At 39.2% G+C, this 14,195-nt stretch overlaps 1 long non-coding RNA gene across 4 annotated transcripts in view; it reads right to left on the bottom strand.

The window, feature by feature from the left end:
* The window catches only part of LOC133249405 (uncharacterized), a 67,016-nt gene that overhangs the window by 14,802 nt on the left and 38,019 nt on the right, over positions 1 to 14,195 (bottom strand). The window contains exon 3 of one of the 4 annotated variants that reach the window (XR_009736940.1): positions 4,439 to 5,883. The exons of the other annotated variants lie outside the window; for them this stretch is intronic. This is a non-coding gene — a long non-coding RNA (uncharacterized LOC133249405). Of the gene's footprint in view, positions 1 to 4,438; positions 5,884 to 14,195 lie in introns of those variants that run through there. 4 annotated transcript variants of the gene reach the window in all.

The raw sequence follows: 14,195 nt of genomic DNA, 5'->3' as shown, positions 1-14,195 counted from the left end.
TTAGTTTATTAACACAGTCTTTTTCCATCCTGAATAAAGTGTGAGTTATTTTAAAGAAAATAATCTCTCAGGACTCTATCATTATACTAAGTTATTTTTGTTATGCCTTTTTCTTAAATATTTGTGTTTAAAGCTCTTATATAATGTAAAGCAAAAATAAGTTTATAAATTAAATGCAAACAAAGAAAATCTAAAACTAACAGCATGATGCACTGTAATGGATGATGCTATTTTGCTGAAACTAAATTCTTGTAATGAGAATATGGCATTGATGAGCTATGGCACAGTTTTGGCTTATTTTTAAAGTAGCATGAATAAAAATTCCTCCATTGTTTTCCGCTCTTCGCAATACTGAGTACTTTATTCATGCAGTGCACCTTGATGTAATTTGGCTTACACATTACATTAAAGCAATATTTATGTATCAAATAAATTTCTCCATTTCTTTTCTTTCTCATCAGCACACAATAACTACAAGAATTACATAAAAACTAATATTGGTACTAAAACCTCATATTACACAATTATAAATTGTCATGTTCTTACAATATATCATGTTTATATCATCCAAGTTTAATACAAGACTTAAAAAAATATCTTAGAATTATTGAAGTCTTGTTTGAAAAATGCTACCTTGAGATTTTTTGATGCTATAGATTCTCTAAAGTGTCTGACACAAGTAATTTTCCCTCTGACAGTCCTAAAATTCCATTAACAGATTCAGATCTTGAGATCCTAAGAAGGAACCCAGATTGTTCTTTAACTGTCCCTTACCCCCACCACCACTACCACCAAGTTGAAACAATCTCTTCTTTACAAAGATGTAGCAGCTGCATGGCATTTCCTACATGGCATTGCCTGCATGGCATTCAGTTGAATGGCTCAATATTCATTCATTCACTGCTTCCACAAACATGTGTACTATAGGCTTTTTGTGGCACAGGGGGTAAAAAGATGAGTGAGATGAAATTTCTGCTTCAGAGACTTTAGACCATCACCTGTGTAAGAGAAACAGACATCTAATCCAATGTGCACCTAATCCGCAAGCTATAGATTTGTAACTGGAACATATAAGTTTAATAAGTATTTATGAGTTATGCATGTCATATTGATGATAATTGAAGACTTAAGAATTATGAGTGAGATCATTCCAGAAGCATGTATAGAGAAGAGGCTTATATTACACATGTATTTCAGGATTGGGCAATTGAAGGAATTGCCATGAAGAAGACTATGAAGAATTAGCCGTAGCAGTAGGATGAAAATCAGGAGGGTTGTGTCTCAAAAATAAAACTAAAGGAAGGTTTCATAAGTAGAATCCTGTGACCAGGGTCAAATGCTGCCAAAAGATAGTGAAAATGAACTTGGATTCATTTTCATGAATGAATGGATGTGGGATTTAATGGCAAGGAGTCTGGGAATAGTTTTGCTGCATTAAAAGAGATGTGAAATAAGGAGAGTTTGGTAGAATCTACATGTTGGAGGCTTGGGGGCTTGTTGAAATTCAGTTTTGTTTTTTTTTTTTAACTTATTTCAGATCATAATTGAAAGTAGACTTACCACTTGGAAAGTTTCTGTCAAATCAGAGCCCATAGTGTTCTATCACAGTAGAAATTTGCCAGACAATTTTACTGTTTGAATTTAAATTTGGACTTAGTTTATAAGTACATAGTTTCAGAATCTATAATGGCTACATATTTGAAAACTGGAATTCCAGAATCATGCCTTGTAGAAGTCCCTGCAGTTCAACTAGTTTGGCCTCATTGTCTTCAAAAGAAAACAAAGTTCAAAGCACTTTACCAAGTACCGAGTCTAGACTGGTGACATGTTTTCCATACTAGGGTTCGTCAAGCCCCCAGAGCCACTGACCTGTTAGGAACCGAGCTGCACAGTGGGAGGCAAGCGGTGGGCAAAATGGAAACCATCCAGGTGCATGGAAAAATTCTCTTTTACAAAACTGATCCCTGGTGTCAAAAAGGTGGGGGGCTGCTGCTCTATACCACACTGCCTTACTAGGTTCAAATGTTTGTGTTTAAACATTGTTCTTTGAGAACCTATATCTTTCTAGAAATAATACCAGAATATTCAACTTTTGAGAAATATGCTCAGAAGCAAAAAATGAAGGGGAGACCCATGCTATGAAAACCATACCCAATACCACTTTAAACCCATATAGACTTTAGGGGCCATGGTAGCAGCTATACTTTAATTTTTTGCCAAATGGCTCAATCAGATATATTTTCTCTTCTCTCGTTTGTTGCTATAAAGAATTACAGCATTAAAGGTTTTTTGTTCACATAATGATCAAATAATTAAGAGTTCATTTTAATAATTTAAAAACTTTATAATAATAAAAGGGGCTTCCCTGGTGGCTCAGAAGGTAAAGAATCTGCCTGCAATGAAGAAGACCTGGATTCAATCCCTGAGTTGGGAAGATCCCCTGAAGAAGGGAATGGGTACCCACTCCAGTATTCCTGCCTGGAGAATCCCATGGGCAGAAGAGCCTGGCAGGTACAGTCCATGAGGTCACAAAGAGTTTGACATGACTGAGAGACTAAGCAAGCACATACATATTAATGAAAAAACACAAATGGTTGGATGGTTTTGTCACTTCGTTGTTTAGTCACTGAGTCATGACTCTTTGCAACCCTGTGGACTGTAGCCCACCAGGCTTCTCTGTCCATGGAATTCTCTAGGCAAGAATACTGGAGTGGGTTGCCATTTCCTTCTCCAACTTGTTACTTACAAAGGCAGTTATCACATTGTTCATCTTTCCATTTGAGATGGATGCAGCACAATGGAGAGACACAAAAGCCTTGATTAGTTAAACCTATGACCAAGGCTTCAACCCTGAAGTTAAACTTTGACCTCCAGATTGAAAGAATTATGACTTGGTCTGTGGATACCTATCACTGTCAGTCTTAACAAATGCAGGAACTCAAGGCAGCTAACACACCAACTCTTCTAATTAGGCTCAGAAAACCTAGTGACTAAAGCTTTCTTCATATATTTTATGAACAATGACATTAGTAGCTATGTAGGGTTTCTTTATCCTTCTATTATCTTCTCCACAACTCAGTGACAAGAATAAAAGAGATATTATTTTTCTCTGAGATAGATGAAGAAACAAGATGAGAACAACTAAAAAATATATTCAAAGTTACACAGTTAATAACTGGTGGGACCAAATTGATAACCCATCTATCCTAACCTTTTTGAAGTGGGTCAGGCAGCTACCCATTGGAAAGAAGCAAAGCTAAGAGGACAGAATTCTTTATGGTGATTTCAGATCTAAGAAAAAGGGCATAGATTTTTTTTCATTTATGAAGGAGAAAAAAGATGAATATATATCCTTTGCAATTCCTGTCATTGAGAGGTGGAGTCTACTAATTTTTCCCTATGAATTTGGGTTCCTTTAGTGACTTGCTTGAATGATAGAATGTGCTGAAAGTGATATTCTGGCTTTCTTAGGTGAAGTCATAATAACCTGTGTAGTTTCTGTCTATGCTTCTTGGAAAGCTTTGATTCCAAGTAAGGAATCCTGAAAACACCATTCTTTAGGGAAACTCAAGATCGCTGCATGCATGAAGCAAATGGGATGACCGGGCAGACCCAGGTATTTCAGCCATACCAACCTAGCGACTGATTTTTGAATTATAAAGCCATATTAGATGTTGTTGTCCCAGGAGATACAATGTGGAGAAGAATTGAAGAATGCAACTGATAAAATAGGTCCTTAAAATATAGCCCTCATTAAGCTGTCCCAACAAAATGTAGCTACTTGAGGCAGCCATGTTGACTCCCAATCATCAGGGAGCAAGGATAAGACATTCCCTGTTTGAATTATGAGCATTATAAAAATGGAGGTGTTACACCACTGAATTTTAAGGTGCTTTTAATAGATAGAAATAGCAATAGATAATAAATAAACAGAACTAAACAGTAGATAAACAGAACATGTTAGGTAAAGCCATTGTATGGTGTTACAATTGAAAGCCCTTCAAAATTAGAATTTTACTCATGGAAATAACATGGTAAAATCCAGTTATCCAAAATGCTTGAAGAATAAGTCATTCTGGATGATGAAATGATGGCCATTCAAAAGATGAAGGTGATCAATCTTTTAAATGCTGGTAATGTTGTATTTTAACTGTTTCATATGAATAGTTATATATAGAATCACTTATACATTAAACACAGACATTGAACACACATGCTAAGCACTTGGTAAAAATTTTGACTAGATAGAGCCCATGCTCCTCACAGAATTTCCAGATTATGGAGGAGGAAAAAACATTAACTTTCCCAAAGTTTCAAAGAAGTCATGTTATAAGGCCAGGTTTCCAACTCAGATCTACCTGACTCCAAAAACCCAGATTTGTCTGACTCCAGAATTCACGGAAAGACACTTTATAAAATGGTACAATTGAAGCCAATGGCCTATTCTCCTGCTTTTAACTTTTTTCCTTTTTAAAAATCATCATTTTAAGTATTTCCACTCTAAAAAATACAGCATTAAATTTATTTACGTCTGTCTATGACCTTTTAAATATGACGAGCTGAGCTACATTGTAAAAGTGAATTTTCTTGTGTTTCTGCATGGTCATAGCTAGGCTTTAATCAGCAAATCCAAATGAAGCAAACTGTTTGCAGTCATTTAAGATGGCATCAGTGATAATAATAATGATTCCTTACACTTTCCTGGTGCCTCTCATCTAAGGATTGTAAAGGGCTTTACAAACATTAATTAAGCCTTACAGGATTTCAATGAGGTCATGAAGCAGTTTAGTTATTGTAATACACTGAGACTTTAAATAAAGCAAAAGCAACTTCAGAATCACATTTTGAAGCACTTCCCTTTGCTCTTGGTGGTTTGGATCCAGGTGTTTGAGAAGGATTTTTGTATTCCTTCTTTTATTTCAGGTTTTTAAAAATTTGTAACACTATAGTGTGTCCCTTTTACACATTGGAAGACACAGAAAATAACATTGTATATTTCACAGGAAACAATTGATTCACAAAGGTACATTTCATGTTCAGTTCAGTTGCTCAATTGTGTCTGACTCTTTGTGACCCCATGGACTGCAGCACGCCAGGCCTCCCTGTCCATCACTAACTCCTGGAGTTAACCCAAACTAATGTCCATTGAGTCAGTGATGCTATCCAACCATCTCATTCTCTGTCATCCCCTTCTCCTCCTGCCTTCAATCTTTCCCAGCATCAAGTCTTTTCTAATGATGTTCTTCTCATCAGGTGGCCAAAGTATTGGAGTTTCAGCGTCAACATCAGTCCTTCCAATGAACACTCAGAACTGATCTCCTTTAGGATGGACTGGTTGGATCTCCTTGCAGTCCAAGGGACTCTCAAGAGTCTTCTCCAACACCACAGTTCAAAAGCATCAACTCTTTGGCGCTCAGCCTTCTTCACAGTCCAACTCTCACATCCATACATGACCACTGGAAAAACCATAGCCTTGACTAGATGGACCTTTGTTGGCAAAGTATGTCTCTGCTTCTCAATATGCTGTCTAGGTTGGCCATAACTTTCCTTCCAAGGAGTAAGCGTCTTTTAATTTCGTGGCTGCAGTCACAATCTGCAGTGATTTTGGAGGCCCCCAAAATAAAGTCTGCCACTATTTTCCACTGTTTTTCTATCTATTTGCCATGAAGTGATGGGACTGGATGCCGTGATCTTATTTTTCTGTTGAGCTTCAAGCCAACTTTTTCACTTTCCTCTTTCACTTGCATCAAGAGGCTCTTTAGTTCTTCACCTTCTGCCATAAGGGTGGTGTCATCTGCATATATCTCAGGCTACTGATATTTCTCCTGGCAATCTTGATTCCAGCTTGTGTTTCTTCCAGTCCAGCGTTTCTCATGATGTATTCTGCATATAAGTTAAATAAGCAGGGTGACAATATACAGCCTTGACATACTCCTTTCCCTATTTGGAATGAGTCTGTTGTTCTATGTCCAGTTCTAACTGTTGCTTCCTGACCTGCATACAGATTTCTCAAGAGGCAGGTTAGGTGGTCTGGTATCCCCATCTCTTTCAGAATTTTCCACAGTTTATTGTGATCCACACAGTCAAAGGCTTTGGTATAGTCAATAAAGCAGAAATAAATGTTGGATTCCACATGTAATAAGTACCCAGCATTACCATCCACTCAAGAGAACAAAGAACACAATACCTGCCCTCAAAGAGCTCCCAACACAGTGGGGCAATGTACAAGTAAATCAGTGTTATTGTAGTGTGCTAGAATGATATATAAAGTATTATTCAAGCATGTGAAAGTATATTGAATTCTGAAAAATAATAGCTAATACCACACAGAGCTTATTGTATTCTACCCTTCCAAGACTTCACATGAACTAACTGCTTGATTTTCACACTAATTCTGATATGTAAGTACTTTTATCTGCCTAATTTTACAAACATGGGCACCAGGCATAGAGATCTTGAGTAACATGCCCAGGCTCAGCTATCCACCTACAAATAGCTCTTGAAAGATAAGCTTTGATAATAGGCAAATTCCATTTTAAAACATCAGAAAGAGAAATAATTCTAATGTATTTCTGATCAGCAATAACCTCTGGGAAAAATCATCAAAGAAAACCAAATTTCTATGGAGGATTTCAGTACCATTCAGACTGTCTTTCAATGATAGGCTCAGCTCACAACTTTATGAGTCAGTTGGGACCAATGTTGTTTAGCCCTAAATCTCTGGCCAGGGCCATCATGATTCTGCCATACATGAGCAGTAGGCTGCCTTATGCTTATAAACTGATGATATATATTTTCAAGTCCTGAGATACTGCCTTCACTATTGCCTAAACTTCGATTCTCTAATGATAAAAACAGTAACTGTCCACAGGGCAAATTCTTGGAAGTCTTCCGTCTTCGTCCATTTCTTCCATTCCTTTCCTCTGGTCATGACTCTGGTCCTGTTTCTCCTTTTACTACTCCAACCTCATCAGAACACCTGAAACTCTTGTTTCCATCTGGGGGCTCCCATTTCCATTTCTCATATAACCTGCTCAGTTAGGTTTTCATGGATAATATTGGCAATCTGAATTGTGTTCCTCTTGAGCATATTTTGCTCATTAATCTAGATGAAATTCAATACCTTCCTCACTGAGTCTGATTCAGAAGTTCCATGTGGCAAAGTATTGACTCTCTGCACATTGTGCTGTGCTGTACATTGTGCTGCTCAGTCATGTCTGACTCTTTGTAACCTCATGGACTATAGCTCACCAGGCTCCTCTGTCCATGGGGATGCTCCAGGCAAGAATACTGGAGTGGGTTGCCATTTCCTTCTCCAGGGGATCTTCCCAACCCAGGGATAGAACCCAAGCCTCCCACATTGCAGGTGGATTCTTTGCCATATGAGCCACCAGGGAGGCCAAAGAATACTGTAGTGGGTAGCCTATCTCTTCTCCAGGCGATCTTCGTGACCCAGAACTTGAACCAGTGTCTCCTGCATTGCAGATTCTTTACCAGCTGAGAAACAAGGGAAACCTCTTTGCACATTACCTAGTCATAAAAAGATATGGGTGTAATTTGAAACATTCAGAAGCAATGCACATTTTCCTTACATTTTTCATGATGTTATATGTTGATCTACCTAGGCCTGTTGGAGAAGGAAATGGCAACCCACTCCAGTGTTCTTGCCTGGAGAATCCCAGGAAAGGGAAGCCTGGTGGGCTGCCGTATGTTAATATGGCAGACCTGAGTTGGATATTACAAATTCAAGAGATATGTAGTGAATATGTGAGAAGAATAGAGGCATATTCAGACAATAGGTACTGGACCAAATGTGAAAAATTTCAAGGAGTATTACTTAGTGGAGGATACAAATAGTTAATTTGACCACAAGTAATATGCAGTGAAATACAAAGCTCTGAAAGTCCCAAAGGGACTAATTCAACAGGTCTTAGTAGGTCAATGGATGATTCTGAGAGAATAAAACAATCTCTTACCTAAGGCCTAACTGAAATGTGTGTGTGTGTGTGTGTGTGCACGTTTGCGTTTGGATGTACACGTGGATGTATAAGGGCAGGGAGGTAAGAATGTGTTCTAAGCTGGAGGAAATAATGTATGCAAGATTTTGCATACATTTGGGGAGATCATCAAGTACTTCTATTTACAACATCACTTATAGAAGACATCATGGTAAGAAAGGATAGAGGCTCAAATTAAGGCACTAGCTTAAGAAATTTGGAGTAGGGATATATTTAGGTGGTGGAAACAATAAGAATTGATTAGATATGAGAGAATGGTTAACAGTAACCTCTAGATAGGTGACTGAGTAGAATCATTCTTTCCAGTGGCATAATGCACACAAGGAGGGCCAAGTTTTGAGGGGATCCAATAACATAAGTTCAATGTTGGAGATAATATATTTGAAATAATATGGTAATTAACAGAATGGGCTCTGGAACCAGACTGTCTGGGTTTGTATCCTGGCTCCACTGTTTATTAGCTGTGTGACCTTGGGCAAATTACTTCCCTATACCTTGATTTCTTCATCTTTAGAATGTTGTTAGTTAATTGTGATGGTTCATTTTATGTGTCAACTTAACTGAGCCACAATGCCCAGGTACTTGATCAAGCATTACTCTGGATTTTTCTGTGACAATATTTTGTATGAGATTAACATTTAAATTGGTGGACTTTGAGTAAAGCAGATTGTATTACATAGTGTTGTTCAGCCTCCTCCAACCAGTTGAAGGCTTCAATGAAACAAATGCCAACCTTCCCAGAACAACAGGAAATTCTGCAGCAGACCGCCTTTGGATTTGAACTGCACCTCCAGCTATGCTTTGAGTCTCTAACTATTGGCCCACTCTGCAAATTTTCAACTTTCCAGTCTCCATATGGGTGTGTATATATATATATATATATATATATTCATTCAGTTACTAGAAAAATTAAATAAGATAAAATATGTGAATGTTTTAGAATAGTACCTGGTACATGGTGAGTACTCAAATACTAAGTGTTCGGGTGTGTCTGTGGAGCATCAATGTCCAACATGTTTTGCATATACCAGTGTGTATTTGTAGTTCATGGGTGTTGTGTAGGGTGAGATAAAGATTTGGTGTTGCTAGCATATACATGATAAATGATGCAATTAGAGTAAATTAGATTATCCAGAGAGAGAAGATGCCACATAAGAAAGGCTCAAAGCACAATCTTTAAAAAGTTAATATTTAAGAGATAGACAAAGAAAGCTTTAAAGGAGAAGCCAGAAAAGAGGAAAACCAGGAGGTTTTCATTAAAGAATGGCAAAATAAACTCACTTTTGGTAAAATTAAAGTCAGAATAGGACATTAATTTGGGAAATATTACTAGAGTGGACATATGTCTGAGTTTACTTTGACCTCTCCAGGTTTGCACCTGTTGTTCCAGTAAGGTTAGAAAATATCTGATGGCCACCTAAGATACTACCAAGACAGTCAGCATGTGATTTGAAATGGTTCAGTCAAGTTAAAAGAATGGGGTTTTTCTCACATTCTTCCACTGTTTGGAAGAATGTGATGAAGAATGCTACTGACAACCATTTTGCTTTCACAGAACATAGAACCTGATTTCTAGATTTCAAGGATGAAATAACAAATTAAAAAAAAAAATTAGAATTTTTAATTTTTTGGCTGCACCATGTGGCATGTGGGATCTTTACTCCCTGACCAGAGATTGAATGCATGCTCTCTGCATAGAAAAAGTGGAGTCTTAACCTCTGGACTGATAGGAAAGTATCAACAAATTTCTTTATTCTTTGAGGCATTTTGATTGGGAGTATTCTGTAACTTGAAATCCAAACTACCCTAACTGATGTCCTGAGACAAGGGCAATTGTCAATGGAGGAAATACAAAGTAGCAATATTCTAACTATAAAAGTGAAGTAGGGACCATAGCCCCACAGGCTCCTCTGTCCATGGGATTTTCCAGGCATGAATACTGGAGTGGGTTGCTACTTCCTTCTCCAGGGGATCTTCCCGACCCAGGGACTGAACCTGGGTCTCCCGTATTGCAGGCAGACACTTTACCGTCTGAGCTACCAGGGAATCTTTTTTTTTTTTTTTTTTTTTCTATAAGACAGTTTAAAAATTAGGGAGAGAACAAGATGGTGGAGGAGTAAGTGGACATGGAGTACATCTCTTTCCATGGATACATTAGGAATAAGCTTTCAGGCACAGAAGTGCATGCAGAACACCAGCTGAGAGCGGACAGGAGTATCTGACCAGAAGAAAAGAATATATAGAACTACGCAAAACTCGGTAGGATGAAGGAACTAGGAGGAAAAACAAGAGGGTTAGTAGGACTAGACCTGCCCTCAGTGGGTGGGGGAACTGAAGTAGGGGTTCAATCCCCACATCGGGGCAATTGTCTGAGTCAGAGGAGAAACATTTAAGGTTGAGAGTGAAACAGCTATCTGTGGCAGCCTAAATGGATTGAGAATCAGACAGTCCTTGCCGCAGCCACACATACCCGGGACAGGGATGTAGGTCCCTTGGAAGTTGCAGTAGCTGGGAGCTTGAGTTTAGGGGTTGTGGAGCAATCCCAGGGTAAGGGCTGCTGGAAGCTGGGGTTTAGGGGTTGTGGAACAATCCAGGGTGAGCACTGTTGGGAGCTAGAGTTTAGGGGTTGTGGAGCAATCCCAGGGTGAAGGCTGCTGTTGACTGCAGAGAGATGGATCATGGGGATTTGGGGGAGGAAACTGTTGTGGGAAATGCCTGTGGAGGAAAGCTGGGCAGCCATGAAAACTAGACAATGCTGCTGAGTCACCTGTAGAGGGTGGAGCCATCACGATAGCCTCTCTCCCCACAAGCCAGCATTGGCAGCTGAACAATAGAGAGGCTGGCCTGTCAAATGCCTGACACACTGAACTACAGAGCAGGATCCCACCCAGGGTGCCCGTTTAAGTGCCTGATGTGCCAATCTACAGAGTTGAACCCCAGTCAGGGGAGCCCCTCTACGTGCCTGATGTGCCCGAACAACAGAGAAGGACCCCAGGCAAGGGGGCCCTCTAAGTGCCTGAATGGGTGAAGCTTCAGAGAAAGACTGGCTAAAGAGGCCTTCTGATTGCCAGCTTGAAAAAAGACTCTGATAGGGCCATAACTCCTAGGGCAGAGGCAGTCCGTGTCCCTGCATAGCCAAGCCAAGCAGCTGCACCACCTTCGTGCTCAATTCTCACTGGGGCAGAGCTCCCGCAGGCAAAAAAATTTTTGCATATATGCACACAGGGTCTCTTTGGTCGTGTCCAACTCTTTGTGCCCTGTAAACTGTGGCCTGCCAGGCTTCTCTATCAGGGAGGGGGGTTCTCCAGGCAGGAATACTGGAATGTATTGGCCAATATTGGTTGCCATACCCTTCTACAACACTATACTTCCTGCTACCATAGCCGCCAACCCGCCTGAGTACCTCGTGTTGCCAGAACCTCTGCGATCCAAGCAGCTGCACCACCTCCACACCTGACCTTCACATGGACAAACCCAAGTCCTTCAGGGCAGCCTTGGGAGCAAACCCCAGTGGACAATCCACATGGAGAGGTGGAAATAAAACCATAATTGAAACCCAGGGGCAGTGTGGCTAAGAAAGGAGACCCAAAACCTTTCCACCAACTGTACAAGCTGCAGATTAAATCCACACAATCAACTAGGCAGACTCTGTGTCTATGGAATATATAAAAGGTCACTGAGAGCTCCCACAAAAGAAAATGCACTAGTTCTGATAGCTGTGGACATTGGAGGCAAGAATACACAGGAGTAGGACCAGATAAGAATCTGAGCTGCCCCCACAGCAGGTCCAGAGATCAGGACAGCGTTGTGCATCCTGGGGAGGTGAGGTGGACTGTGACTCCCAGTGAGGGAAAGGACTCTGACAGCAGTGACTCAAGAAAAACATTTATTATTCTTATTTTTTGACTTGTTTTGTAGATTCTTTTGGATTTTTTTTTCCTTTTTCCCCCCTCTTTTTCCCCCATGTTGTAGTTGTCAATTTTATTGACACTATGAAATATAATTAAGCTTTTGAGTTTTTTTTTTTTCCCTCATTCACATTTTTAATTGTTGTTATAAACCTCTTCCCCTACATTGGGCTTTTGTGGTTCTATGGAGTCTTCCTTTTTTTTCTTTATTCTTCTTCCATTTTTTTTTCTTCTTTTTAAAAATTTTAATTTTTTATTTTTTAAACCTATTATGTTTTTTCTACATTTATACCTTTATTTGCCTTTCCTACTGTTATTTTCCTCTTACAGTTAATCTTTAAGGCATATAAATCTTCATTTACCTCTATTTAACTTTGTGTATCTGTTCTTTCTTTCCTTTTTTCTCAACATTTTGTTAGTTTTATTTTCAATGCTTTATTCCCCAATTGGCACCTTGCTTTAGTTTCATTTTCCAGTTTGTGTTTTAGTTAGTTTTGTTCTGGTAGATCTAATTTTTGGTTTCTTTGTTCATAGGGTTAATCTATTGTACTTTGTTTTTGTTGGACTGTTTTGATTTTGCTTATGGGTATTTATGTATATTTGTATATACAGTCACACTTTTGATTGTTGTTATAAACCTCTGACTCTACATTGGACTTTTGCAGTTTTGTGGATTTTTCCTTTTTTTTTCTTTCTTCTTCCATTTTTTCCCCTCATTTTTATGCTTTTAATTTTTTTAAACCTATTATTTTTTTTCTACCTTTATGCCTCTGTTTGCCTTGCCAACTGTTCTTTTCCCCTTGTAGTTAATCTTTAATGTGCATAAATCTTCTTCATCGACCTCTGTTTAACTTTGCTTACCTATTCTTTCTTTCTTCCCTTTCCTCTCAACTTATTTGTTAGTTTTGTTTTCACTGCTTTATTCCCCACTTGGAACCTTGGTTTAGTTTTGTTTTCCAGTTTGTGATTTAGTTATTTTGTTCTTAACTGGTAAATATAATTTTTGATTTTCTTTGTTCACTGGGTCAATCTTTATTACTTTATTTCTCTTGGACTGTTTTCACTTTGCTTATGAGTGTATATGTATATGTGCATATTCCATTATTTTAATTATTATTTGCCTGATTTTGTAACTGCCACTTGTCTGGGGTTCATCTTTGGTTTCCATTTTTGGATATTTGTTTTAATCTCATTTAATGCCATAACAAAACACTTGTGGAATCTTCGTTCCTGACCAGAGATCAAGCCCTGAGCCTTTGGAGTTGGAGCACTGACACCAAGACTGTAGAATACCAGAGAACTAACACTCAGTTCAGTTCAGTTCAGTCGGTCAATCATGTCCGACTCTTTGCAACCCCATGAATCGCAGCACACCAGGCTTCGCTGTCCATCATCAACTGCCGGAGTTCACTCAGACTCACGTCCATTGAGTCAGTGATGCCATCCAGCCATCTCATCCTCTGTCGTCCCCTTCTCCTCCTGCCCACAATCCCTCCCAGCATCAGAGTCTTTTCCAATGAGTCAACTCTTTGCATGAGGTGGCCAAAGTACTGGAGTTTCAGCTTTAGCATCATTCCTTCCAAAGAAATCCCAGGGCTGATCTCCTTCAGAATGGACTGGTTGGATCTCCGTGCAGTCCAAGGGACTCTCAAGAGTCTTCTCCAACACCACAGTTCAAAAGCATCAACTCTTTGGCGCTCAGCCTTCTTCACAGTCCAACTCTCACATCCATACATGACCACTGGAAAAACCATAGCCTTGACTAGATGGACCTTTGTTGGCAAAGCAATGTCTCTGCTTTTCAAAATGCTATCTAGGTTGGACATAACTTTCCTTCCAAGGAGTAAGCGTCTTTTAATTTCATGGCTGCAGTCACCATCTGCAGTGATTTTGGAGCCCAGAAAAATAAAGTCTGACACTGTTTCCACTGTTTCCCCATCTATTTCCCATGAAGTGATGGGACAAGATGCCATGATCTTCGTTTTCTGAATGTTGCGCTTTAAGCCAACTTTTTTACTCTCCACTTTCATCAAGAGGCTTTTGCGTTTCTCTTCACTTTCTGCCATAAGGGTGGTGTCATTTGCATATTTGAGGGTATTGGTATTTCTCCTGGCAATCTTGATTCCAGCTTGTGTTTCTTCCAGTCCAGCGTTTCTCATGATGTACTCTGCATATAAGTTATATAAGCAGGGTGACAATACACAGCCTTGACGGACTCCTTTTCCTATTTGGAACCAGTCTGTTGTTCCATGTCCAGTTCTAACTGTTG

The sequence above is a fragment of the Bos javanicus genome, chromosome 6 (assembly GCF_032452875.1).
Source record: "Bos javanicus breed banteng chromosome 6, ARS-OSU_banteng_1.0, whole genome shotgun sequence".
In the NCBI taxonomy this organism is placed as follows: Eukaryota; Metazoa; Chordata; class Mammalia; order Artiodactyla; family Bovidae; genus Bos; species Bos javanicus.
The sequence above is the reverse complement of the archived record's forward strand: the minus strand, read 5'-3'. Positions and strand labels throughout refer to the sequence as shown.